We start from the raw sequence: 27,791 nt of genomic DNA on the forward strand, positions 1-27,791 counted from the left end.
ATTGAATTCAAGTTTACTTGTTTGGGTTTTTTTTTTTTTGTTGCTATGGATCTTGTTTGTTTTGGTTTGTTGTTTTTTGGTTTGTTTTTTTTTTTTTTCCCTTGGAGAAGATATTCCTAGACTAATAAAAATGTACTTGGAAATTAAGTTCTGCTGGGAATTTGCAAAGAGTTTTTAATGATTCAGAATAGCAAATGTATAGTTTATGTATTATCTAATATGTTTGAATTGCACACAAAGAATCCAAGAAAATTGCTTTCATAGGTAATAATAATACTAAAACTTTTGTTGTGTAAAAGGAAAACAATTCTTTAAGAGCAGGTAAATAAAGAGTCATGATTCTTAACAGTACAAAAGGGGTTGTTTACTACCATTATCTTGTTATTAATACACCTGGGCAAGTACATATCTTCTCATTCACTTTCAAATACTAGAATATAGCTGCTTAAAAAGATGCAAATTAATTCCTTCTTTGTTTATGCAGTTTTGTTTTATGACTGCTCTGTTTCACACTACTAATCTTTAATGGGCCTTCAATTTCTTTTTTCTTTTTCTTTAAAACAGCAAATGAATGCCGGTCCTTTCTTTTAAATCCAGACAGAAAGAGAAAAAATATTTAAGTTTTCATGCCACAGCTGCAGGCTGTGAATTATCCCACTAGGGAAGAGTGGAAATACCACCCACATAATCCAACAAGAGGCTTGATTCATTTTGTGTCTGAAGCAATCGTTGTGGTCTTACAAAGCTGAAATGAGTTTCCTTTGCAATCTTCACAGGAGAAAAAAATGAAAATATCTTCCTTACAGGCTCAAAGCAAGATTCCACTTTTTAATTTATTTTTACTCCTATTTCTCATTTTTTATTTTTCTTAGTTTCTCGCTATTTTGCAACTGCCTTACTTTACATATAATGGAATTGAATATGAGACAGGATATAAAGAAGAGTCAAGCAATTTCTTCCCAGGCCTATCAATCCCAGCTGAACTTGTGGCAAGTGATTTAGTTAGTGACTGATACAGGAGACTTTGCAGAGCTTGTTTTTAAGGCTCCTGTTTATTCCAGGACAGTTAGAAAACCTTCCTGTCTCACAGACATGAGGAGTTAGATGCCATCTGTTTAACATCCCAGAAGAAGCAACTGCCTAGGGTCCTCTCTAAATATGCAGGACTCCACTCAGTATGCACAGACACTATGTAGCTTCCTACAGATCATCAATAGTGAATAATGAAGAGAGAGAGATTAAGTTCTGCCTTTTAGGTTCTTTACTCAAGGCTGTAGGGAGGTTTTTTCCTCTTGGGATCCTAATGCTTGAATTTTAGCTTGGAGAACTTTAAAGTGCTCTGGATATGTGTGTGTGTGTGTGTGTGTATAGACATATATATATATATATATATATATATATATATATATATATATATACAATTTTTTTTTAAATGAGCTGGATAAATGATTTAAAAGTTCAGCTACTGACAGATGAAATGATGACTGCAGTCTGCAGTAAAAGTTAGCTGGTTGCAGTTCTGTCCAGAAACAGTCCTTCAGTCCTTTCTATTGCCTCAGAATATTCATACATTTGCTGACCATTCCTTCATACAGTGATGTAGTATTTATTAGGACAAGAGGACAGAAGGAAGGACAGAAGGCAAAGTGGGGAAGGAACAGAGAGAAAGAAAGAGAGAAAAAAAGAAAGAGAGAAAGGAAGGAAGGAAGGAAGGAAGGAAGGAAGGAAGGAAGGAAGGAAGGTGGTTGGTTTGAACTCTTGCTTGGTGAGGTTGGAATTAAATAGATGCTTTTATCAGATGGACTAGCTGATTTTTGTAGGTCCCTTCCAACCTGGACTATTTTATTCCATCTCTCCAGTGGATATCATGGACATGAGATTAGTGCTTCTGATGTACATGAAGTAGCAATTGCTGTTGTATGTTTAAGGTGTGCGAGCAGGTTCACTTTGAAAACACTTTCCAGATCAAAACTCTCAGCTGAGTTGGATCCCTGCCTGAATGATTTCAGGATACTGACCAAGCTTTGGGCTGGGTGGTGTAGTAATCTTCTCAGTTCTGTCAAGAACTTGTAAGGATGTGGAAAAGCTCATCTCTTAATCTGATTTCAGAAGTCTTCATCATAAAAGGCTTATACGTTTCAGATGCAAGTAAAGATTTGAACTAAAGAATTTAATTTAATTGTAATTTCATTTGACTTTTAAATAATAAAAAATATCTAATATTTCAATACTTTATTGCTGTAATTTTTCTCTACATTGAAACAGATTTAAATTCAAGTTATATTAAATACATTTCTACATATTTCATCACATCTCTGTGTGCTTAAATTCATGTGTGTTTCAGATCTAAAACCTTGATCAATGCTTATTCTAGTGACAGCAGAAATATGGCTCAGAATTCAGTGAACTCACACAAATTTTGCTGAGACCAGTGAAGTTCTAAAGAGATATGGGCACTATTTAATAGCTTTAGACATATGTAATTAACTTGTAGTCATCATTGTTTTAAGAATCTATCAAAAAGATAAAAATTAAAAAAATACGTGTCAGCTTACCACTTTTTAGTTTACTCATAAATCATAGCCTTAGCTGTATTTTGTTATGTATATTTAGGAGCTGTAATCTCTGAAAAGCTTGCCAGGCCTTGCCTGTGAACTCACACTAATAAGCATCCTAAACAGAAAAGGAACCTGAATACAGGGAAACTGTTCTGAGAGCTCTGGCATGGTCCTCGTTGCCAGGGAAACCTCTTCTTTGTCTCTACGTGTTCGGAATGGCTGCCTCATTAGACACTGAACCTGATCATCACACTGCACTACCAGGAGAAAAAAATAAGGAAGAGAAAATGCTAAGAATTCCACAAATCTTTAAGAAAATGCCAAGAATAGGGGTAATCTTAAATAAATATATGTGTAGCTATTATCGTAATTATGTTCTGTAAAGGTAAATCTGTTCAGGCTGCTTCCTTCCACATTTATTTGCAGGTGGAGGTGAGCAATTCTGGATTTTTTTTTTACTGAATGAAAAAACAAAAAAGAGAAAAAGGAAAAAGAAAAAAAGAATCTGAACACAAAACTGGTGAATTGCATATTTTATCTAAAAAGTCTTACTTTTAATATTGAAAAACATCAATTTAATAAGGTCATTCTGCTTATTTGACTGCCTGAAACATTGTTTCAGCATTTCTATAGCAGATTTTATTTGTGGAGTCAGAAGCATAAAATGTCAGGGAAAAACCGGTATAGGTGCATTTATTACTCTGATCATAAAGAGGAGTGGTGAAAAAATAACAAAACTTGAAAATATATAGTGACAGGAGAGTTGCTTTATATTTACTACTAAGTTTTAATCAAGATACTAAAAACAGCACCACATAAACTTCTGAAGTGCAGAACTGGATGCAGTTTCAAGGCATTACTCATTGGCAATAAAACTATGAACCCAAGGTCCCTCAGGAGCCCAGCTCCTGACCTTGGCTGATGAGAGAAGCCGTTGAAAACAGAGCCAGAGCTTAACCTCCACCCTCTGTGGTTTATAAATATCAACATAGGGAAGGGATTTTAAAGTCATTGTCCCAACAAGTCTGTTCTCTCAAAAGAAAAATAAAATCCAAATCACAGGTGAAATAGTTAAGGAATGCCTGTCTTTACTCTTATTTATGAAGAGAGAAAGCGACCCAGCTAGACCTTTTCTTCCTTATTTTTTCTCGACTGGGCCAGATGTTTAACTAAGTTGTTAGGTTCAAAAACAAGAGAGAGCCTGACCAGGTGGTCTGGGATTAACTGGTAGCTTTCCAAGACCATAAAGAAATTACATGAACTAGATTTACATGTACCTGGAGCAATTTTCCTTCTTAGTAAGTGATAAGCTATGCAGAATCTCTGACGTTGCCTAAGTAACAGTATTCAAATTAATATATTTTCTTTTTTAAAAGAATGCCTTTTATCTAACAAACATTTCAGGGATTATTTTTTCTGTCCTCTGGGATAATATTGCTGAAAGAGGACTTGCAGACTGCAGTTAGAAGAAAAGAGGAAAGAAATGGCTGAATGTAATTCACCTGTCCACTACATGGCAAGGACACAGTTCCTCTCCTTGTAAAGTAGCTCTTTTCAGTTCCATGGTGAAATGTTTCAAAAATTCAGTGAGAGTTGAGTCATTAATTAGAAATAATTTCTCCAATTGGAGACTTGAGGCAGAGAAAGCTATTCTGGAGTGCTCCTGTAACCTCCAGAGTTCTTTCCTTCCTTTATTTTAAACAGTTTCACATAGAGAGCAACTATAAGAAGATATTTAAAATTAATATACAAGGCAAGAAGGAGTAGCAGGAATGGTACTAGAATATTACTTGAACTGGATCTGCTGTGCAGGTGTGAAGTAAATGTTCTTTGCACCACTAATTTAATAAATTTTGGTAAATACAGAGAAAGTAAATGGTTCATCTTGGCTTCTCTTTTGAGCAAATACACACAAGGATACCAAGGCTTGAAAAAGAATATTAAAAAACATGGCTGGCCTGAATCTTAATGCATCAATGTGTGAGCCTACATGTCTGTGAGAAAAGGTAATTAATGAAAAGATACAGTTATAGCTAGGTAGTAATTATAATCACTCTATTTTATTATGATACGGAAGCAGGCTGGTAGTTCTAGGAGCTGCATTTCTAGGTCCTATTTATGTTCTGAGCACCAGGTTTTCTTCTTGAATTAGTTTCCATTGAAATAGTTTCTTGTTCTATTAACAGACCCTAAATGCAAAGTCTTGTGTCTCTTCATTTTTGAAGGTGAGTTTAGAAAAAATGTTGAAGAGATTTCACTAACCTAAGGATCTCTCAATGCAGAAAGCAGAAAATATTTAAGAAAAAAATTGTATACTTTCATTCACACATGCACCAAAACCAAAAAAAATAAAGAGGAAGGGAGATGCAAAAGATGCAAATGCAACTTTTGATCCGGTTTTGTAAAAATTCTACAAAATATGTACTTAGCAGTGTGTCAATTTTTTTTCAATATAGCAGACTATATAAGGTACCAAATAGTTCATACTGTTTTATATACACCATTGTGAGACCTAAGGAAACAGTACTGCCAAAGTTCAATCCCTTTAAATATTACACATCCAGTGTGCATGATGGCGATGGATGCACAGTCACCATCAGCGTCAAAGCAGAAACTTTTGAAACTAAAAATCTAAGCACTTCTAGTTGGATCATGAAGGAAAAAGGGGACCTGTACAGACTGCAAAAACCCCTTAGAAGTCTCTAGACAATAGTCCTTAAGTCATTGCTGAGTTCACAAACTGATGCTTGCACATACAAAATAGCCTTTCAGTAAAAAACACAGAATAAGTAAGCAGAAGGGCTGCACCTTGGAGAGTGACTTAAATCACATGCAGATGGTATATTATAGATACCAAATATCCTCATAAGATCCTTGGTCCCATGATGCAGCATGCATCTTGCTCTCTGATCTCAGCATACGTCAAAGCCCACTGTAAGAAAGAAAGCAGCAGATCAGCTTCATCTTTATCCCATTATTTTTCACATTACAGTGTGGACCCCTAAGTAACCAACCAGCAACACTAAATGGGAGCAATGATGCAATTCCTAGGTCTCGCACAAGGCACATGCAGGAAAAGGAATGAGATTATTTGTTTAAGGGATATAAGAAAGAAAGACACAGATCTCTTACCTTAGCTGGTGTTATAAGAACATGGTGAGTACCCATGTTTTTTGTTTGTGTTTCTTTTGTCTCTTGAAAACCCAACTTTAGAGGCATACGCACATCTTCTTGCTAAGGTACCTGAATTAACAGACACAGTGATGGGAATCTAAAAGTTTGTATTTCACTCCAGTGTGAAAATTGCAGTCTGTTGTCTCTCTTCTCTATGTCTCTTTTTTGTGAGGATAAGCAACAAAAATAGTTTCTTAAAGCTGGAAAGGTAAATCAGATATATAAACTAGAAATCTGCCTGCCAAATGCTTCTTATTCTACCAGAGCCCCCAGATAACACCCTTCAGATATGTGGAATGCAATTTCACTTTTAAAAGGAAGTATTCTAATCAGTCAATTGATATTTTTAAACACCATATTGTCACTGCAAAATGAAAACCACCGATGACTCTTACAAAAAATTGGTACTGGCAGAGCTACAAAAATAATCTTTCTAAGTCTTGGGACATAGTGTTTATGCAGTCTAACAGATCTTGTCTCAGCATAACATATATTAAAAATCTAGAACACACTTCAACGATTATTTTTAAGGTTTTTTTCCTTGCTGAATGGTTTTGCCTTTGAAATTATCTCTGAAACAATAGTACTGCATGCATATTTGTGCCTGTTATCCCAGGTATACTCAAGAATATTTGAAAGGATTAAAAAAGATACTTGCCCTTCTGGGTTAAATATTTTTAGCTTTCTTGCCTTGACATTGCAGGTGAAAGCCAAAAATTAAATAATAAAAAAAGAAATTAACCTGTTGGTAGCAACCTACCGTTTCCAGTCTTATTTCCAATCACACCGAGACAGAAAGTAGCCCTGACAATTCTGTGACTGCTCCAGCCCATTGTAAACAGGAGGTGGCAGTTCTAGTCTTTGATCCAATATGCTGCAGTGTTATAAAATGGCAGTAACTAGCTAGGGAAGACAGTTCCACAATATGCAAGCTAAATAGCTTTTCCAAGGCTAGCCGGAGCTGCTTCCCCTTTATTCCCTTTTTGTAGAAAGCTAAAATGTGTCACACAGAGAGAGAAAAAAAAGAATAAAATAGAGCAGCCTTCTGACAGCTCAGAATTGGTACTGTGATAGAGACTCTAGAGCTAACTACACTGCATCCAGGGCTTTTTATTTTTCTTTTCCTTTTTTTTCCTTTTGTTTTGAGTGTGCAAACACATAAAGATTGTCTTTATAGGGCTTTTGTGGAAAAAAAACCCTCTCTATTCATCTTGCGCTCTGTCTCATGCATTAGTTTCAAAATAATTTTTATCTTGGAAAATACTTTTATTTTAAAATACTAAAATTCCACTCAAAACTAGATCAATAATACCCTTCCCCCAATATATGACAGATGAAATCTAGCAGGAGTGGCTCTAAAATCCAATTCAGCCTATTCAATGGGCCATTTTTTAAAAATTTCTGATGCCTTTCTGAAATACTGCTGAATTGCTGAGAAGACATTGCTTTATCATTAAAGCAACTTCAGGATGAAACCTCCTCTGTTGGTTCCAGTTGTGGAAAGGAAACCTGCATGTTAAAAGGTCCTATGACAGTAAAGACCAAGAGCAAAGTAGAGCCATTGGAAAGTCTTTCACCATAGAAAGAAAACAGCAGAGCAAGGGAGATAAAAGGGTGTGAAGGATGCAGTCTGACATCTAAGAGAAGCTATACGAGCAAGCATTGTACTTAATGCCTTTTAACCCAGCTCAGTGTCTGATCATGACAAATACCAGGAATCACAGCAGAAATATATTACACAGCCATATTGAGAATTTTATAGAATGCCTGGAAGCTAGGTGGAGGTGAGAACTACTGAGAGCACCTGACATTCAGAATCATGCAGAGTAGCACATATCTGCAAGAGGCCGTTGTTTGGGAAGTTGTTTAATGTAATTGCCAAACAACACACTTTCTTAGGAAGAATTGTGGGATGCTTCATTTTGATCAAATAAATTTTGTCTTTGTGCTATCATTTTTGTAAGTAACTTCTCTGAGTAGAACAACTTCTGTGTACTGTGGTGCATGAAACTAGGACATAATGTCATGGCCATAGATAACAAAATATCCTACTGTTCCCATCATGCTGTCCAGTGGGAACTCCTGTAGTCAGAGATTCAGCAGTGTACATTAATCTTCACAGTGTTGTACAAGACATCACAAACTCAATTCCCTTGCATCCTCACAATGGAGTATGTTCCACTGTAGAAAGATAAGACATGAGTCTGATGTTGTTAATCAGACAGACACATACTCTGACATGTTTCACAACAGGAAGAGAACACAGATCATGACTTGTAGCTATGGAAAACAATCAGAATGTTAAGGGCAGTACTGAACCAAAGAAGAAATCTGGTTATAATTGTAAAAGTGTTGTAGAGGCAGGAAAGCAGTACTGTAGTACATATTATTCTGCCAGGATCTTTCTGAGAGATTTAGGAAGCATTTAAGGGATTTACACACAATGAAATTCACTTTAATTACTGTGTATCAGCTGAGCAATGGTAGCAGTCTCCAAGAGTGCCATATGGCCGAGTTAAGGTCTGCAACATTGCTTACCCTTCTTTACGTTACAACTTAGCTCTGTTTAATGACATCACATTTACTGAGCACTAGAGGAGCACAGTTGAAGAGATCGGTGATTCTTTTGATGTATAGTACCTTAGGCTGTGTTGAACTACATTTCATTGGAGTATTTCCTTAAAAAAATATTAAGGCAGGGTAAAATCAGCACTGAGTAACCTAATTAGAGGGGACATCCATCAAACCAAACTTTTCACACAGAAGATCTCATGGTAAGAACTACGAGGCTGTGCAAAGACTTACAGATGTTCTGGGTATAAAATGGAAAAAAAATAGAGTATGACACAGGTTCTTAAATCTCTGTTCTAAGCAGAGGTATGTGCTTTCCTGTCTGCTACAAAGATCAATCTATTTAAGGTTTTAATTTTATTAGATTAAGACATCTTTGTAGTCTCCTTTATCCATGAGAAATAAGATCAACCCCAAGCTGCAGCACTCACAAGGAACAGTGTTATTTGTTCATATGAAAGAGATTTGGAGCCAGAACTTGAATTTAATTTCCCTGTGTATATGCAAAACCCACATATGCTGGAGCAGTTTGAGAGTTTTTTTCCCAGTGATTCCACTGAAAATTGTATCACTTTGGCGTATTTATCTCAATTTTACTGGGACTAGAATCTCCTTGAATCTCTGTGTTGCATATCCCTGACAAATTCTTGAAGAGCAACCTACAGAGCTAGTCTTTTTTTCTCTCCTCTCTCCCACACTAATATTCTTGCATGCAATAAGCGCAGCTCTATCCCTGAGAATCCTTCATCTCAGATCAGTTAGCACAAGTCTAGTGGTAGTTATGACAGCTGTGTAGACTTGTAGATGTCCCATGGGAGAGGAAGAAAGATGAAAGCATGGAAACTGAGGCAGACAGAGAGCAGTGTGGCAGTTCAGACACTGAAAAATAATGTGGTATTGATACCTCTCTCAGAAGATTTATAAAGCTCTTGTTGAAGCTCAGATATATAAACTGTCCTGATAGTTTCAATGAGACTACTGATGAACAAACTTAAGTGTGTGTTTTGATACCTCCAATAAGAGACAGATTACAATGTATGAACTTCACTAGATTTTTAAAATATTTGAAAAAAGCTTAAAAAGAAATACAGACTTAGACCCACAAAAACATTGCTGGAGCTAAAGGGCCATTCTGTGTCAGCTGAGACACTGTAACTGTTCATAAAAATTCTCTTTCATCGCAGAAGTGAATAAATCAAATTATTGCAATTTTGCAAGAGCAGAAGCCCACACATTGACAGGAGAGGGGAAGGGAGGAGAGGAGATGAAATTGAAGAGGAAGAGACATATGCAGAGTGAAGAGAAGAAAGAAACTACCTGCCTTTCAGAACCAAATAACTGAGAAAAATGTAAAGTATAAAATCCTGGTTTCTGGAAGCAGCGAGACAGTACTTTTAGAGATGTGAAAAATACTGATCTAAACAAAAAAAGTAAAAATGGGACAGAGTTCAAGGGCCTGAATTCTATAATAAAAGTTGGATAATCTGACTTTTTGCCAACTCAGATTTGTAAAATGCTTTTGTATTTACTAAAATTATTTTACCTGAGATTTTATTCATCACCACGTTAGATATGAAAATTTGTCTTAGTTTACTCACTAGGTTTCTACTAGAATTCTATACACAGCGAGTAGAATTGTCTAATAAGCTACAAGAGACATCTTCTTCTGCAAAAGCATTGAAATGTCTCTTTTTTTTCCTTTTAATTTTCTGCTCTTTTTTCCCTCTAAACAACATAGACTCACAGAGTCATTGAGGTAGGAAATGACCACTTAAGTCATTGAGGCTAACTGTTAACCTGAGACTGCCACGTTCACCTCTAAATCATTCTTTCAAGTGCCATGTCTGCATGCTTTTTCAATACTTTCAGGATGGTTATTACATCACTGCCCTAGGCAGGCTATTCCAATGTCTGAACAGCCCTTCATTGAAGATGTTTTTCCTAAGATCCAGCCTAAATCTCCTCTGGCTCAATGTGAAGGTATTTCTTCTTGTCCTGTCACCAGCAGCCTGGGAGAAGAGACCAATCCCCATTTCTCTACAGCCTCCTTTCAGGCAGGTGTAGAGAGCAATAGGGTCTCCCCTGAGCCTCCTTTTCTCCAGGTCAAATAACCTCAGTTCCCTCAGCTGTTCATCATGACTTGTGCTCCAGACCCTTCCCCAGCTCTGCTGCCCTTCTCTGGACACCCTCCAGCCCCTCAGTGTCTTTCCTGCAGTGAGGGGCCCAGAACTGGACACAGGATCCACTCGCCAGTGCTGAGTAGAGGGGACAATCACTTCTGTAGCCCTGCTGGCCCCACCATTGCTGACCCAGGCCAGGATGACATTGAGCTAATGTGTGTGAGGTGCATATCCTCCTTCACTGTGTCCCTGATCTTGCCAGTTGCATTCTTCTCACTTTTGTCACCAGTTTTGCTTCATGAGCATGAGACTGCTTCATTACTCACCATAAAGGTATAATCAAACTATTCCTGCCCAGGGTCTTTTGTTCTCCCTGAAATGCCAACTTTGTGCCTGTTGCTGAGATATCAAATGTGTTTTATTCTCTGGATATTATGGAAAAATTTGAAGCTGGCTTTTCTTAGTTCTGTCAAGGGGAAGGGTCAAATTAGTGGGTTTATTTTGCCTTACCATTGAATTCTTCATGCAATTTCTAACTATCCTAATTTGTTTATTTCCCATGAAGGGCTTGTTATGAATTATTTTGTTAAACATATGAGATTGTTATCTAATTTAAATTAACTTAAACATTTAACCAAGGCAATTATAAAAATGCACATTTTAAGCACAAGTTATTATTCATAGAAATAGTTGGGTTTTCTGTTTAAGAGAAGTTTCTGGATACCAAGTTTGTGATAAAAAAGGAAAACTGATGCCTGCAAGTAACTGCAAGTATGCAGGCTGCCATTAGCATAGATGAAGCACTGGGAACAGTGACTTATTTCCCCTTTGAAATATAATAAGAAAAGAGAAAAAAATCTTTTGTGTTATATCTTCATCCATTAATCTCTAGCACCAAATCCTCATAAACATGGTGACAGACACAGAGTAATTCTTATATTTCAAAAAAGGTTAATCAAAAAATAGATAAAAGGTAAAAGTGCAGTCAATAAATAATCTTATAAGACTAAACATTGCACTCATCCTTTTCAAGTCACTCATTAGTCATCAACAGTGCCCTCAGTGACATTTTTAATGCATTATTTCAAAGTTCTTTCTTTATTATTGAGAAGGGAACTTTTTTTAGCTTATAAAGCTCCATGTATAGTCGAGGTCTGGTTCACCATAAATGAGCAATTTCCCAGCAGACAAGAAACTACTCTGACAGGAACATTAATAATACCTTTGAACGTCTACTGCCCCATTTCATTTTTTTTTGGAGGAGACTTGCAGTTTTATAGGGAAGTGCTGAAGGGAAAAAAAAGGAGAAGGAAAGAAGAGGCAGGAAAGGTTATTATGTGGCTAGAGCTGGTTGAGTTATTATTGTTTAACATTCCATCTTTTAAATTACTGCTTAAAATTACAATCCTACACCCATTGTTTCAGTTTCAGTAGAAGGAGATGTGTCTTTGCATACCAGGCCATTTTTTTAAAGGTAACATTTCTAAAGATGGCTAAAGGACTTAGGTAGCACTCTGAACTTGAAAGATATCACATGCTTTTCAGGGATTGTCTAAAATCCCTGGAAATAGCTTAGATAGCCCGGTAAGTTTTTGAGTTTCCTTCCTCTGTTCTTGATATCCAACAAACATTAAGAAGTTTAATATAAACATCTAATTTTAAAGGTTTTTCCCTTATGAATGTAGTGTTCAATGTGTTCCTGCTCTTCTGCATTGAAACCATTCACATTGAATTTATACAGCTATTGAATGAGAAGAGATGAAGAGATGTATTATTCTTTACAATCTAAGAATTTAAAAATCTTAATTTTCACAAACTTTTAAATTACTTAAGTCATAGAGCCTTATTTTCAAAATGTCCCCATCTATGAATAATTTGTGCTATTTAAAGTTACCATTTGGCTGTAATATTATTCATAGAATGTATTTGATCTATTCATACTTTATCTATTCACACAGGAGATCTGCTTTTCAGGTGTTTGATGGCAGTCCTACAAGGACTCTAGTGACAAATATCCAAATGTAAATGATTAATAAATCAGTTATGCAGTTTCAGAAAAATAATCTGCTGTATTAAATGTATTAAATGTATTAAATTGTATTGTATTAATGTATTAAAAAAATTGAAGAAACTTTAAAACTGGGAATATAGAGGAGGCCAAATACCTGTAAATAATTTGTTAAATGCAAAATTAATTTTCTTACCACTGTAAAAAATAAATAAATATTAAATAGAGGGTATTCATACAAAATAAGAAAGTTCAAGGGAATTGAAGAACTAATAGGAATGTAAAAGGACTGCAATTTTTTTTTTGAAAGGAAAGAATGGAAACCAGGGATGTATATGAAAAATGAATGATCAAATAAGCATATATGAAAAAATAAAACAAAGAAATTTCCTGTCGTGGTTCTGTCATATAAGAGCAAAAATATAATTAAATGGTAGAAGGCTTGAAGTAAATAAAAGAATATAGTTCCTTATGAAAATATCAAGTCACCAAGCAAAGAAACTGAAAATTGTAAAATGAAGACTGGGCATGTGATTCCTAATGTAGATCAGTGGGGTGCATTTTAACCCAAATGGTCTGGATGGAAGAGAGAACCCAGCCTCTCCTGGACTAGAACTAGAAACGTGAGAGAGAGCTCAGGCAACCCAGCAGAGCAAGGCAGCAGTCAATTCTACATTGAGTAGGATAACTCTGTAAAGGAAGGCTCTGTCTCACAAGGTACTTGGTTTTGCCATCTGTTTAAGGGGAGGCTAATCAAACTCAGATCAAGACATTTATTGTGTTCTATTTCCCTTAATAAACTGTATAAACTTTTGTTGTGCAGCAACTTTTGAGACTGAGGCTAAGTGGAAGAAGAAGTTATAAATATGGGAGGAGAAACACTGGTACACAAGACATTATACTGGTGACAGTATTTGGGAAATATTCTTATGACCTATAATTCTAATTACCAGAAGTTCAGAAAGTTTTGTTTCTTGCAGAATTATATGTGTGAGAAGATAGTTTTGTATCTATCAACCATGTCTCTCTCCCCAGATGTTGATCTGAAAACTGATGTTTGCAGAGTAATAAATATCATATTTAGAAATTATTTTTCTGCTATTACCCAGATTCACTCAGTAAAATAAAACTTTAAGAAATGAAACAAAAATAATTTTCAAAGTCTCCAACCATAACATGCACACATGCTTGCTTTGTAAAGATATTGAGTGCATCTAAAATCCTAAGTTCCCGTGGGAGTCTTCTGTACAGGGTGACATTGTTTGAGAACTTTTTAAGAACACCAGCTCTCTGAAGCTTCATAAACACAGTTCAGAGAGACAATAAAAGCATAGGATTTAGAGCAACAGTAACTGGGCCTGACTGGGTTCCTGCAGCAATAAAACCTATTTAGCTGTCAGCTCAGCCATGATAACCATCAATGTACTTCTGCTGAGTGCATGCCAATTGTGAAGTGGGTCTCTTTCTCTGAAATTCAGGGACACTACCACAGATAATTAATCCATTATTGTGAACTGACTTCACAACATTTTAATTAAGATTGCAGATCAGCCTCAGGGCTGAGTATTATTATGGCATAGATGATAATTTAGAATGACCTGGACATGCTAGATTAGATGCTTGGAAACAGTTGCATCTTTATAATGGTATTTGAAAAATCTCTGTCCTGACTTCCTGGCATCATGTATGCAGCAATAGCTTTCTGTATATATATGTGAGTAAAAAACAGTCTTTGGAGAGAGGTTTTGAACACCAGAGATGTTTAAACATGACTTTCAGTAACTATAGAGTGGACCAACAATTTAGGGAAACACAGAAGGTGCAGGATTATAAAAATTGTGATGGCTAGCCACAGTGCTCAGTTAAGATAACAGCATTTAATCTTCTTATTCTAAAGTTAAAAATGTCAATTTTTGAACCACATAAAAAAATTTAAACACATTCATATAAAATCAGTTTGAAACATTTGAAAATGGAAAGCACTTGCACTCCAAATGAAAATTATAACTATTATAAAGGAAGTTTTTATAACAGAACAAAATCAGAGTACCAGTTCCCTGTGTATATCAGCTCCTGTCCCTGTGTATACCAGCTCCAGTCCCTGTGTATATCGAAAGCCTGAACAGCAAGTGCCCTTTCTCCACTAGATGATTGAAAATAGCAGGTGATGAGACTCGGGTTTACTGTGACAATGAAATATAAACTTACAGAAAAAGTGAGCTGATCTGTTTCCACTTGTTCTGTTGTATTCATTTGTTTCTGAAGCTTGATTACTTGGGTACAGCAAATAAACAATTCCCATGAGCTATTTTCTCATTTTGAGGACAGAGACAAATAATATCAGGTGCTGCAAGGAAGAAAGGGTGACTAAGACTGGGAGCTATGAGGACTGAACACTTCTTGCAGCCCTCTAGGGTCAGTTCCCCTCTGAAGATACTTACCCCTAAGCATTCTGAATCTGTTGCTTTAGTAGATTTATTTGCTGTAAAGAAGACTGTGGAAGAAAAGGATGTTTATTCTATTCTGTCTCCCATTTCATCAGCCAAGTTAGAAGTCAAGTTTCAGTTGCAGAAATGTTATTAGTGGTGATACCTGACTAAAAAAATCCAAGCCAACATCAGACCAAACCAAACATTGCCTTCTTCACTTGTAGGCCACAAGTTGGGTGGAGCTGGCAGCTAGAATAAACTGTCCTTCCACTTGTACACAAAGCAGATGTTATCTGCAAATCACTGAGATAATGAAAGCTGCACCCCCAACACACTTTAGAAAGTGGCACTCCAAAGAAGAGTAAAACTTTCAGCAGGAATTGTTTGTGTTCTGGGCGAAATTTTTTCTACAAACAAACCTTTTTTCCTCCTGTTTTTTTCCCACTGCTTTCATACAAGAAGTGGTGAATTGGCACATTTGTGCCATTCATTAAATATTAAAACAAATACAAACATTGCCAATTTCCCAGAAAAGAAACCTCATTTTATATAGTTCCGGAAAATTAGGAAGTTTATATTACTCAATCACATGTTAGAGAATGTAAATGATGAAGGAAAGATTATACAACATTTAAAAATGCAGTTATTTAAGAAAAATAAGGTTAGAAGTGTTTTGTTTATGCTATTGTTTACAAAATAATTGCAAATTTGAACATCCAGAAGATATTTAAGTAACTTGAAGTGTTTTGAGTTTTTACCTGTGCATATTTGAGATTTTACCAGTTTTGGTGGCTATTTGAAAACCCATATGCACATGAGACCGGTCATGTATCTGTGTACTTGTAATATAAAAACTACTTTGTAGACTATTAAGCATCTGCCCTTAATTTCATAGAGATCACGCTCCAAGGACATGCAGAAATAATCTGTGTATAAAGCTTTGATCCTCTTCCTGATCAGGCTTGCTTTACTATTGATTCCTTATTATAATTTATTTAACATAAAAGCTGTTACATAAGGTGGTTAAAGTTGCTTAATGAGCTAACTGATTAGGGAGAAATGAATTTGAGATCACTTTGAACCCAAAGAACCAAAATTTATGAGGTTTGGGGTCCTGGAGGAAAAGAGTAGAGCACAGTTCTTTAATTAATAGGATATTTGGGTAGAAAAGATATTAACTACTGAACAACTTTGATTTTTTCATGGAACTAGAACGTGAAATGAGCTCATTCTCCGCCTTTACTTACGCCCTTGACACTGAGCAGAATTTGCCCTGGGGCAGACTGAAAGCCCCTCATGCTAACACAGACTAAATTTCAATTGTTCGTTATTTTTAGTAAGATCAGAATAGAACTACTTAATCAAATAAAGTTATAGAGGAGGGGACAGAACAGAAAAAACTGTGCTTTAAAGTATGAAAGGAAAGTTTGCTTATGACAGTCATTATCACATTCATTTCGGTATCCCATTTCTAAACCAATTGGACCTAATTAAATTTCACAACTTTTTTGCACCTGAATACATTAATATATGTGATTTTTGATCTCTTACAAAATAAAGGAGGTCACAACTAAAATCTTTGCAATAGAATGATAGGCAAAGTTAGCAGAGAAAAATGTTTAGAAATAAAATCTTCATAAAACACCTTGTAAATTTTTCAGTTGTTATCTCTGTTTGAGTGCCCTAAACCTTGTTATTTCTTTTAATGAAGGTATAATAGGGACTTCAGTAATAATCCTTGCACTGTTTTCCCCCACTTCTGGGTTAAAACAGTCACAGTCACTGTCTCTGGCATCTTGACTTGTACTGTGTGCAGTGGTATAACAGCTCAGTATTCAGCCAACGAAGACAAATTCAGGATGAAAAATAACTTAAAAGGGAAGTATTCCTAATACTCAGTATGGTGATATTTGGCAGAATTGTGGCAATCCTTTATGTACATATGCAAAACATCAAATTAATCAGAGGGCATATGCATGCTACACTGTTGCTGTGGCAGAAAACCAGTAGAAAATAGCCCTTGTTTAGATTTGTGTGCCATTATCATAAATAGGACATGATGTAGAGAATTGAAGAAAAACAGAAATAAAAGCAAGCTTGAAAATTATGTTTAAATATTTTCTTCCCTCAGGAAGATTTTTCTTCACTGGTAATTTATGAGAAAAGTATAATTAGCTTAACTTTTTTATTTTTCATGACTCTTCTCACAAGGATATGGATGATTCACATTTGAAAAAGAATTTTTATTTCTGATGTTTGCTTTGAAATATTTTTTCAATCTTAAGAAATAGTTTCAATCTTAAGAAATAGACTATCTGTAGGAATTACAGTGGAGTTATACTTCTGACTATCTGGGATTTTAAAAAAATTGTCACCTAAGAGACAATGCAGACTGTAACCCCTATATGTCTGTTAACCACTTAAAATCTATCTGGAAAAAACCTTGGAATTTCAGGTGAGAAAATATATCTTTAAGACAGTATGCCTCAGTATGTTCAGTTGTTGGAACTCTGCACCTTGATAAAAAATAATTTAATTCTCCACTGAGGCATCACAAAACATAAATTCTTTACTATGTTCTATGACATCCTAATGAGGAATTTTAATTCTTAATAATATCCTTTTTTTTTTTTTCTCTCCAGGAAATAAGAGTAATTTCAGCTTTTATCCAGCCTCCTGAATTCATCTTCCTAAGGTATCAATTCAAGTTATTAAACTGAAATTCAGTTCACACTACAGACAAAATCAAAAAGTGCCTCATCCCCTAGAAACTGGTCCACATAAAATTTTGAAACATTTATTGAAAATTTATGGAAACCTTCTAGCCCAGTCCCCACAAAGTGTCTGCTTGACATTGCAGCCGTCTGCATGCAAAAGCAAAGCCCAATTTTGACAAAATTTTTCTCAGGAATTTTGACACATTCTGGATTTATGGTGGGTTTATGCAGGGCTCTTAATAGAGACAAGAATGAGAGAAAATATTTGGAGAGAGACAAGAAAATGTTAATGTAAGGGAAGATGTTGGGAGAGGATATAATGTTGACAAAGGTCTCTGTATTTTGTATGCCAATCAGGCACTCTCTCTGCTGTATAGAATCTGTTGATGTATTAGTTCTGTCAGACCTTTTGAACCTGCTAACACTACTCATGGGATTCATCATATCCAAATCTAGCCTTTTCTGTTAGAAGAATATTTCATTCAATCAGAAATTTTCTGATGACACTGTTAAGGTTAATGGGAACTCCAAGTAAAGTGCTGAAAGAGAGAGCTAAAAGGATTTTCCCTGTTAAATATAATACTCATTTTTTGTTGAAGTTTTAGTGCTTCAGACAATAATACGAGTTATCCTGCAAATTGTCTTTAATCTTTCATGCACCCCATTATAAAAAAGCTAAAACTTAGCTTTCGGTATCAATAAAGGTGATGATAATCTTGCCAAAGGTTTTGGAGAAAATGGAAGTAGTATCTCTAGCACAATGACTTGTATCAGTGACTGTAAACTGAAATAAAATACTGGCAAATATTCAATTCCCAATTGCTTGAATTAGTTTTACTGAGAGGTACATTTTGCCTAATGCCAACGAAAATAAGATAATGGGAATCACAGGGTTCAGAGACTAAATCTCTACTCAGTCAGACTAGATTCCCCACTGTATTGCCAAAGTTGTGGGTGGTGTTATGCTGTAATTTGATTGGTCAGCTAAAATGCTATAAAAATAACAACAATGAAAGCAAAAGATTCAGTAACACTCTTAGTAATGGGAAGAAAAAGCTTTAAGTAGCAGTTTGTTAAAGAATAAATTATAAATTCAGTGGCCTGTATTTTAAATAAATCTGATAGTAATAGCTTCAGAAACAAACTTACTTCAAATGAAAACTGCTCAAAGTAGCTTTTTGGTTTGTTGCTAGTGACACCAATTGCCACAGAGACAATTTTCCTAAAGACAAAATTTAACTTTGAACAATTAATCTATTAAAACCTATATTTAATTTATTAACAAGCATTGCACTTAAAAGCAAAATTCTAATTATTTATATATTAACAAGGAAATTTCTGAGTGATCTTTAAGTACAAAGAATTATTGTGTTGTGAGATACAACTTGCATAATAGACAATTTGCACAGACCTGAAACATAAGTTATGATTTTAACAATGATGCATGGGCTAGATGATGGGTATCATCTTTAGAAGTATAGTTTTGATGTCAATAACAAATACAGTTAAAAAAATCCTGCTTTATATTACATTGCATTTTATTGAATAGAAGTTTTTGAAGAGGAAATACGCATCTAGCATGTGTTAGGAATCATTTGATACCGACACAGAGGAACATGAAAATAATTTTAAATAATTTTCATATCTGCTCATGATTGTGAACAAACTTTGAGGAGAAGGACTAGTTAGCATAGCCATTGCTGCAGTCTGAAATAGGGTAGTAAGTGGATGAAAAGTGATATTAGAAAGTGTACCAATCTAAAGCATCAGGCTTATCACTGTAACAAATCTGAGGCATTTCTTTTTCCTTTCTTTTTCCTGCCTCTGCAGCATGTGTGACTGTAGCAAATGCACCCATAGGAGTACAATCACTCAAAAAATTTAGGCAAGCTGGGTGGACAACCAGCACAGCAATCCATTTCAGATTGCAAACAGTGTCTGAGTTGCTTTGCTCTGTGTCTCACAGCAGGAGAAATTTCGTTTCTCCAGACTCCCAACTGGATATATCAACCCTCAGATAAATCTTTTATACATTATTTGTGCACATAATAATGAGTTATCCCCTGCAATGGAACACTGCTGTCTTGATGAACACACTTATAAATTTTATAGAAAATGTGTCTTGAAATACAAAGCTCATGTCAAGTTGATATTCAAATACTAAAGTTATTCACTAGCAAGTGTGTTCTGAAGAAAAGCATAGCACAACAGGAGACAATAGCAATCAGAAGAAGCAGACACCTAAAAGAAAATTCAGATATATCTGGCGTTTTGTAAAAGTAAACAGATTCAAGTTCTTTCTAATAGAGTTGAATTCCTGCTGTGCACATTCTGGCATTTTCAGGACCCCAAAAGCATGAGAATCAGTTGAAATTTCTAAAGGATTTGATAAATGTTTTATTTAACTTATAAGGTGGAATTTTGGCCTTGTGAAAGCTTGTGGAAAAATTCCCTTTGGCTACAAAGGAACTGAGTTTCCAGTAACCAGGATTGTTTCAACACATGACAGGTCTATACCAACAGTAAGGGAGAGCAAGTACAGGGAATTTTTAGTACTGTTACCAAAAGCTTTTCCAGTGATGAATTCATTCTGATCCATTTTTAAAAACAGTAACTACTGTGGAAATCACAGGAAGGAGAAGAAAAAAAAATTTTTACTTCTGATATATTTAAAGAAAGATAAAGGGATAAAGATCTGTGCTTATATTCTGAAAATACTTCTTTTTACTATCAGTGATGTAGCCAGACTGCAGGACTAGAATGACTGTGGAGAAATTATGAAATATTTTTAATACCCTTTTTGCTGTGGTTTTGTGATTATGAATATTTCCTGAATTTTTTGCTTTATTTTCATGATAGGATTTAGCACATTCTATTAACATCAACAGGAAGACTTAATCTAAGGGAAATAATAAATGTCTTGAAAATTAAAGCAGGATTACAAAACAATCAAATATGTTTAGCTAATATTTTTAGTAAAATTTTAAAACTCTTTGGCTTAGACAATATACATTTTGATTTTCTTTAACATAGGTATTTTTTATCTAGTTTGACACTGGCAGGACAAAGTGAATCATTAAAACATTCATCTTGAAAAAATATTGTGGTTTATTTCTGGAGTATTGATTATGTTTTGCCCAACTTCTTTTGGCTTTCCTGACATTTAGGTAAGGTCTTATCCACACTATAGGGTCTGTCTAGTGATGAGTAACCCACACCATTGCATGATTTTCAAATAAGGGTAAAGAAGTCAATTTTCACAAAAAGAGTGAAACAAATATTAAATGTATTTTAAGCTAATTTCATTTAATTAAATATTTTAGTCTAATTTCTGGAGTCAAGGCATGAGTCATTTTCTTCAGGCATTAAGAGGTTTAAAAATGGGCAGAAGGTGGTATAGGCCAATGGACAGCAGTCAGTAATGAGGTATGAAATGTTAAGTGATTGAGGCTGTTCATTCTTTAAAAGAATGTTCAATTCACTCCTACAATGAATTTTTCACCTATAGTTGTCTTAACCTTCTAGATTAATTAGAAACATATTATTTAATATGTACTGGCACATTTTGGATATTCTGTTTTACTGTATCATTTTGTTTGTGTCATTTTGAAAGGCAGCTACATAAATATTCTTATCGTTAGACTTCAAGTGAACAGAAACAATTAGTTTCCTACTTCTTAGAAAACCTTTATAATTGTCCAAGATTTTTTTTCTTCTGGCTATTTTTGCTGTACTTACACAGTAAAATCACTATTATCAAGAATTTCCTGTTTTATGGTATTTTTGAAGCTGCAAGGTCACAGGAACTTTTGGAGTCCTATAAAAATTGATATAAAATATAGATATGAAAATATAATTGAATTCCTGGTAGGACTTTCAGTCCTGATAATTTCCAGTTAGATTATTTGGAGGGAAAATATGGATGGAAGTATTTTATTTTAATTTACTTTGGAGGCCTATCATGTGTTTACCTTTATGCACAAGCTAAACATTGCAGTGAACTGAGAATTAGTGCTTAGCATCTTGTAAGAACTTAGTGGCTCATTAAGCAAACAGTTTAAACTGTTCTTCAGTTTTTGATCATGCATCATATAACAAAAGCAAAAAACAAAAAAACCATTTAGGAATACTAATCTATCCTGCCAGTAGTTATGAAGAAGCATTTGGGTTAAAATTGACTAATGCTTGGAAATTCCCCTCTTGATAAAAGAAAGAAAGCAAATTATTCAACATCCTTGATCAGAGGTTCTTGCAAGTTTTAGGCATTGTTTCAGGCAGTGTTAAATAAACCAATTCTAATTGTTGCAAAAATCAAAGTAATAATCTACAAATATTTTCTGACAAACCATTTTTACTTGAGTTTACAATACACTATTTTCTTTTCCTCTCCTTGTCCAATTCTGTTATAGTTAGTTTAATTTATACAGGAATATTATAAAGCAGATTTCTGTAGCTATGCTAACAAAGATAAATGGAAGCAGGAACTTCAATAAAACTTTGCAAACAATTCCATTATATCTTGTCAAATGCACAAAAAACCTCAGGTGTAGTTTTTCATTTATATGTCAGTTTTGTTGACATCACTGACTAAAAGTATGGACCCTTACATTCAATTTCTGCACAAAAGAATAAAATGACACATCAAGCATGAAGCTTCTTACTGTGTTTTTAACTCTGACATTTTTTTGCTATCATACAAAATTTTACTGCAAAAATGAGAACTTCTCAAAAAGCCCAAAAGCAAACTCTCATGTTCTTTGAATATTGACAACTTATTCTAACCAAGTGGAAAGCTTGCATAATTGAGTTTATCCTTTTCACACGATCTTCATGCAAGTCACAGCAGGCAAATAATTTACAAATTGTTTTATTTACATACAAGGTTTTATAGATTGCTACTACTATATTCAAAATATATATATTCAAAATGTTGCTGTGTTTATGAGTTACAGCTGTTTAAAATCATGACTTTTCTGTTTGTGAGAACTGAGTTCTTTACTTTCATACCCTTTATGACCAGTGTGCTGAAGTTCATGTATGCATATGGCATTCTTATTTAAAAATCCACTGGTCTGCACAGGAAGTGGAAGTTATACCATACAATAGGTAGAAGGAGACTTGCAGCCTTGAGTCAGAGATGGCCTGGCACAACCCTTGCATTCTCTTCACTCCTGGGAAAGAAAGGGCACCTCTTTGCCTCTCACCTTTCTGCTGGGAAGTCTGTTAATCATTTTTAGAGAAAGAATCAATCACTTGATGAAGCAAAATTATGTGCTTCAGGAAGTTTTCAGGACTGTCAGTGTAAGTTACTAATCTCTCATTTAATCTGCTTTTTTATACATCTTTGTAGATTTTATAAGGAACTATAAAACAAATAAACAAACAAAAAAAAATCAAGGCTGTTGCCATAAATTCTAACCAGTATCAATTAGCAATGCCAAAAAAATTAGATATTGTAATTAAGGAATGAAGCTCAGATGTGGCAGTGAATTAAATCTTAGGTGATCCAAGTAATACATTTGGTAATCAAATCAGTAAATTAAGACAGGATGCATTCAATTCTTATGAGTCTCACTACAGGAACTGAATTAGTTTGTTAGTTTCCTATCCACAGTAGAAGTAATCTTTTACATTTGCTTTAATATAAAAATCCAATTTCATTAACAATCGCTTCTCAGGTCATAAGGAGGTTCTTTTTATCCTGAAATGCCACTGTGTACAGGACACCCTTTCTCTCCCCCATTTCTTCTTATTCCTGTTCAGTCTTCGTTCTGCATTCATAAGAGGCAACTGATAATACAAGTTTTCTTACAGGGGTAAACCTGTTTGTCTGACAGTTCACACAAACATTAAAAAGGGAATGCATTCCTGTGGTTTACCTAGATGAAAATCCTTTAGATTCCCAGTGCCTGGAAATTATTCTCAGTTCCATCCCAAGGGATGGAAATTATTTCTCATGGGAAGGAAAGCTGAATAAACACAATATATGTATATATTAAAGAAAATGCCACATATAGTATATAAAACTATGAGAAAACCAAAAATGAAGTATAAAGAAAAAAATTAAAATCTTTATACTTTGTGGCATATTCTATTAGAATCTGTTGTAGTTCAGGAACAAAGGTGACACAAAACCAACAAAACTTTTGCTTCCTCTGATGATTAAGGGGATGTGATATTTACTAAGAAACTCTCCTGTTCCTGCCTTGGACAGCAAGAGAACGTGTACCTGTGGCAAATTAAGCAATTTGGTAATGACTCTTGTTTGTCTAACTCCATTCAGAATGAATATAGAAGACAGTTTGGAGATAAAATATTTCAGTGGAATACAATAAATCCAAAGGGCTTAGTCTAACAAGAATAAAATATGCTTAATTTGGGATCTTTTTGATTTTAGTGTATTCATATACTAAGTTAAGCCCTGTTGGTGTGATATAGACTGGAACCCAAGAGAACACCATTCAGGGAATGGGGATGATGAATTAACTGCAGTGGAAACATTTTGCCCTTACAGGAACTAAATATAAAATTGGTTTTTACCATGTATGGGCATTTTTTATATTTTAATCTTTTTATGACAATATTTTATGGCTTGTGGGTAACAGCCAATCCACGTCTTATGGTGCTTAGTTAATTATGTTAGAAAAATTGACATAATTTTCTAGCTGTAATCGGTGTTTCTATTATTTTGTTTTTCTAATTCTTTTATAAACCGTTTGCTGTATTAGCAGTACAGTTTTCATTCCAATAAACATTAGAATATCTACATGTCTTTCTTGAAGTAAAACTCTCCTAAATTTAAGACATTGCTTATTCTAAATCACAATATCAGCTAATTAGAAACATTCCATGGCAGAATATGTTTATAATTGACTAAGAATGGTTGTTTCTTTTTAATTTTCTGCAGTTGTCATTATGATAGGGAAGTAGTACTCTTCTAATAAGACAATATCCTACCTGCTGGGTTGCACTTCCTGTTTCCTGCATTTATAGAAGAAAACTATGAAAATGGTGCTCCCATATCTTGCTACTCAATCCACATAGTCTGTTCTATTAGCATCTGGGCTTTCAGAGAGTGTAAGTGGTGCCTTTTTTGCAGATGTGCTACACTTTCTTCATGCCATGACCGGATGTAAACTCACACCCAACAGCAGAATGCTGCACCACTGTGCTGCCTGTTAGAAATGAGAGAAGGGCTTTATGACATTAATATTTACAATTTGCTTACATGGTCACAGGGCTCCCAGTAGGGTCTGTGCATGGTCAGCAAGTTCGCCTCTTTCTGCAAAGCACCCATATAGAGCAATGAGTTTGCAATTCTCTCCGTGTGACCTCTCATAAAGGCAAGCCAGATATAACATTTTAAATAGAATTAGATCACATGCTCATAGGATCATATGTTGTGAAAATAGGAAGGCTTAAAGTGCAGGCAGTTTGAAAAATCCCCTTTCTGAAAGCTCTCTAGGGTATCAGACAGGGCAAGTATTTGGAACTGGTTCTGAAAATACTAAGAATATTAAGAATAAGACAAAGAGGACCTACTTTCTCTTGAAAGAAAATGCTACGGAATTTTAGACACAAATATTTTTAACCCCATGATTTGAATTAGAAATACAAATAATAAATAAATCTGTACTTACTACCAGACACAACTATAAATAAATGTTGCCAAATACTCATGAATATTTGTGATTATAAAACTACCAGATTAATTTCTTTTTCTTCCCAGAAAGCATGTCTAAATAGAAATAAATTCAAGGAATGTGTGATCTGCTTGTGGATAAGCCTTGAACAGAAGGAGAGGTTAACATTTTTAGCTAAATTATGCATTGCAAATGGCTCACTCAGTTTTTTATCATTTGCATAAATGGCCCTGGTTCAAAATCTCACTGATTGATTGCAATGGAAACAATTTTACTGGCTTAATTTTTTTTCTTTCTTTCTTTTTTTTTTTAATCACTATAGGGCTCAAAACTATAAGATGGGGAGAATACCAGAACAACATCTCCATTTAAAAAATACTTTCTAATCTTAATTAACATTGCAATCAAACTGTTTTTGTAAATTAAGTTCTATAACTGACCATCTGGAATAAAGAAGTTAGAATTTTAGTGAAAACAGTTTCAAGTTTCAGACAGAAATCCTAACTACTAAGACCAGTATTTCAACCTATTGAGCTATTCTTTTTAAGGAGAAGAATTTCTCTGAGTAGCTGTCATCAGATAACTTTGTATTTCAGGAATATTGAAGCAGAAAAAACACATGCTATTAGTTACTTTGCTTCTGTTTACGAACATGGTAATGAATTGCTCAGAGGTTTGCAGCAGTGGGTTCTGAGACATGGAAGGAGGAAAGCAAGGACTATCAATCAATTTTTGTGAATTTTCTGTATTATTTATAAGACTCGCATCTTTCAGCAACATTACTTAATGTATACTGTTTTCAAACGATTTATAGTATCCTTATTAGTCTGATGAAAAGCAACAACCATTGAATTGCAAAAAACCAAACCAAAAAGTGCTAGGTAATATAAGGTATTTTAAAAAGGTCATTCAACCACTCATATTTGTATTATTTCTCCTTTAGTTGAAAAATTCAGGAAATGTTATGGCTTGAGCTAAGAAATAAATAAAAAGCTTCATCTTTATTTCATTAGATGACTAAAACATGACTGAAAAAAATCAGATTCAGAGTTTCTATGTGCTTAAGTCATGAATGGGCTTTTTCTATTAATTATTTTAAACTGACTTTCATAAGGCTGTTGTAAACTGCAGAGCTGTATAGTGCATATAGATGTCCTACAGATACTTGCTTTTGTTTTTTACTTCTCTGCATCATCCTTACATGTTTTGTAGTCATGTTCTGATCAGAATGGATAATTTTGCTGTCAGTGTAGTCACAGTCAAAGAAAATATGAGAACATTTACAAGGCTCATCAAGATTTATGAACCAATAAGGAGCCTAGACTAAGGGGTTTGAGAAAAATAGACTAAATCCTATGCTATACATGCTAATCCTATTAAAGAATTTTTAATTCTGGAGTAGTTGCTATTTCTGATGCACAGTCTCTGCAGAAACATGGCTTGAAACTTGGGATCTGCAACTTGCAAATTTTTACTTTATTTTAATTTTTACTTTATTTAACTAAATTCATTACTTTTCCAGTTTTTATCTCTTACTGTGATTTAATTGGTAGACTCCTCATAGATAAATGCCATTCATATATATTCAAAAAACAAAATCTCTTTGATGTGGTTTTAAATTGCAAACGATTCTCAGTTCTTGCAGTTCATATTTGATAAATGTGAACTACAAGGAACTTCACATTTGTATATAAGAGCAGAGTTGAACCATTTGCATATGTCTTGCTTCCCAGATTTGGCCCAAAGTCAAGCAAAGCAACTGAAGTTCTGTGAGCAAAACTAAATCCTTGATGTAATTCTCCTACTTGGAAAATAGGCTAGGTACCATACTAGAAAAATCATGGCCAGGTATCCCCAAGGAATTACTGCAGTATAATTGTATTACCTTATTTTAACCTAAAGTGTGATCTAGATAGAATTTAAAATAAACTGTAGGTCTGAGTGAGAATATCGACTACACTAGAAAAACATTTGTTGAACATAAGATTGATTTTTTTTGTCTCTTTTCATCCCCATTTTTAAGTGAGCCAATGGATATTTCTGCAGGTTAGAAGAACAGTCAAGCTTTAAGAGCCTTGCACTGTGCTTTTGTCCAGAGGCATTTTAGGTAAACTTGAGAAAATACCTGACACATCTATCATTGATCTAAACTCATAAAAAACTAGTGGGTTTCTTCATCTGAGAAGGGTGTGGGGAATATTATTAAAAAGACTGACTACAAGAGTTAATATAAGAGGAATGGGTGTCTTAGAACTAGTGGAGACAGATATAATGAGAAAAACAAAAAGTGGTTAAACTTTAGCTAAATGCATTAAAAAGACTATGATCCCTCAATGTTACCATAACTTAGGTGTTAAGTCGATTGTATTGATTGCAGCTGTGACAGTGTAAGGATACAAATTAGGTAAAGTTTGTAGGAAGATATAGTATCTTTATTCAGATCAATTGTTATAGCTTGAGAAAAGAGGGAAACTTTTGGATCCATAAGCTCTTCTGCCATGAGAAAAAGAAGAAACAATCTTCAAAGCTATGTACAAGTTTTAGAATAAATGCTGTGGCTGTTACAAAGTA

At 34.6% G+C, this 27,791-nt stretch overlaps 2 long non-coding RNA genes across 17 annotated transcripts in view; one reads left to right on the forward strand and one right to left on the reverse strand.

The window, feature by feature from the left end:
• Positions 1-6,820, reverse strand: part of LOC102066523 (uncharacterized) — a 66,270-nt gene extending 59,450 nt beyond the window's left edge. For 4 of the 15 annotated variants that reach the window (XR_003380197.2, XR_012580774.1, XR_003380199.2 and 1 more), the window contains exons 1-3: positions 6,493-6,778; positions 5,691-5,801; positions 5,367-5,490 (exon numbers count right to left, since the gene is read on the reverse strand). This is a non-coding gene — a long non-coding RNA (uncharacterized LOC102066523). Of the gene's footprint in view, positions 1-80; positions 5,491-5,690; positions 5,802-6,492 lie in introns of those variants that run through there. The other 11 variants (XR_012580767.1, XR_012580768.1, XR_012580772.1 and 8 more) reach the window with 9 other exon arrangements.
• Positions 1-27,791, forward strand: part of LOC113459185 (uncharacterized) — a 110,484-nt gene that overhangs the window by 42,983 nt on the left and 39,710 nt on the right. For both annotated transcript variants that reach the window (XR_003380155.2, XR_012580776.1), the window contains exon 2: positions 17,503-17,555. This is a non-coding gene — a long non-coding RNA (uncharacterized LOC113459185). The remainder of the gene's footprint in view (positions 1-17,502; positions 17,556-27,791) is intronic.

Source organism: Zonotrichia albicollis, chromosome 6 (assembly GCF_047830755.1).
Source record: "Zonotrichia albicollis isolate bZonAlb1 chromosome 6, bZonAlb1.hap1, whole genome shotgun sequence".
Taxonomy (NCBI): domain Eukaryota; kingdom Metazoa; phylum Chordata; class Aves; order Passeriformes; family Passerellidae; genus Zonotrichia; species Zonotrichia albicollis.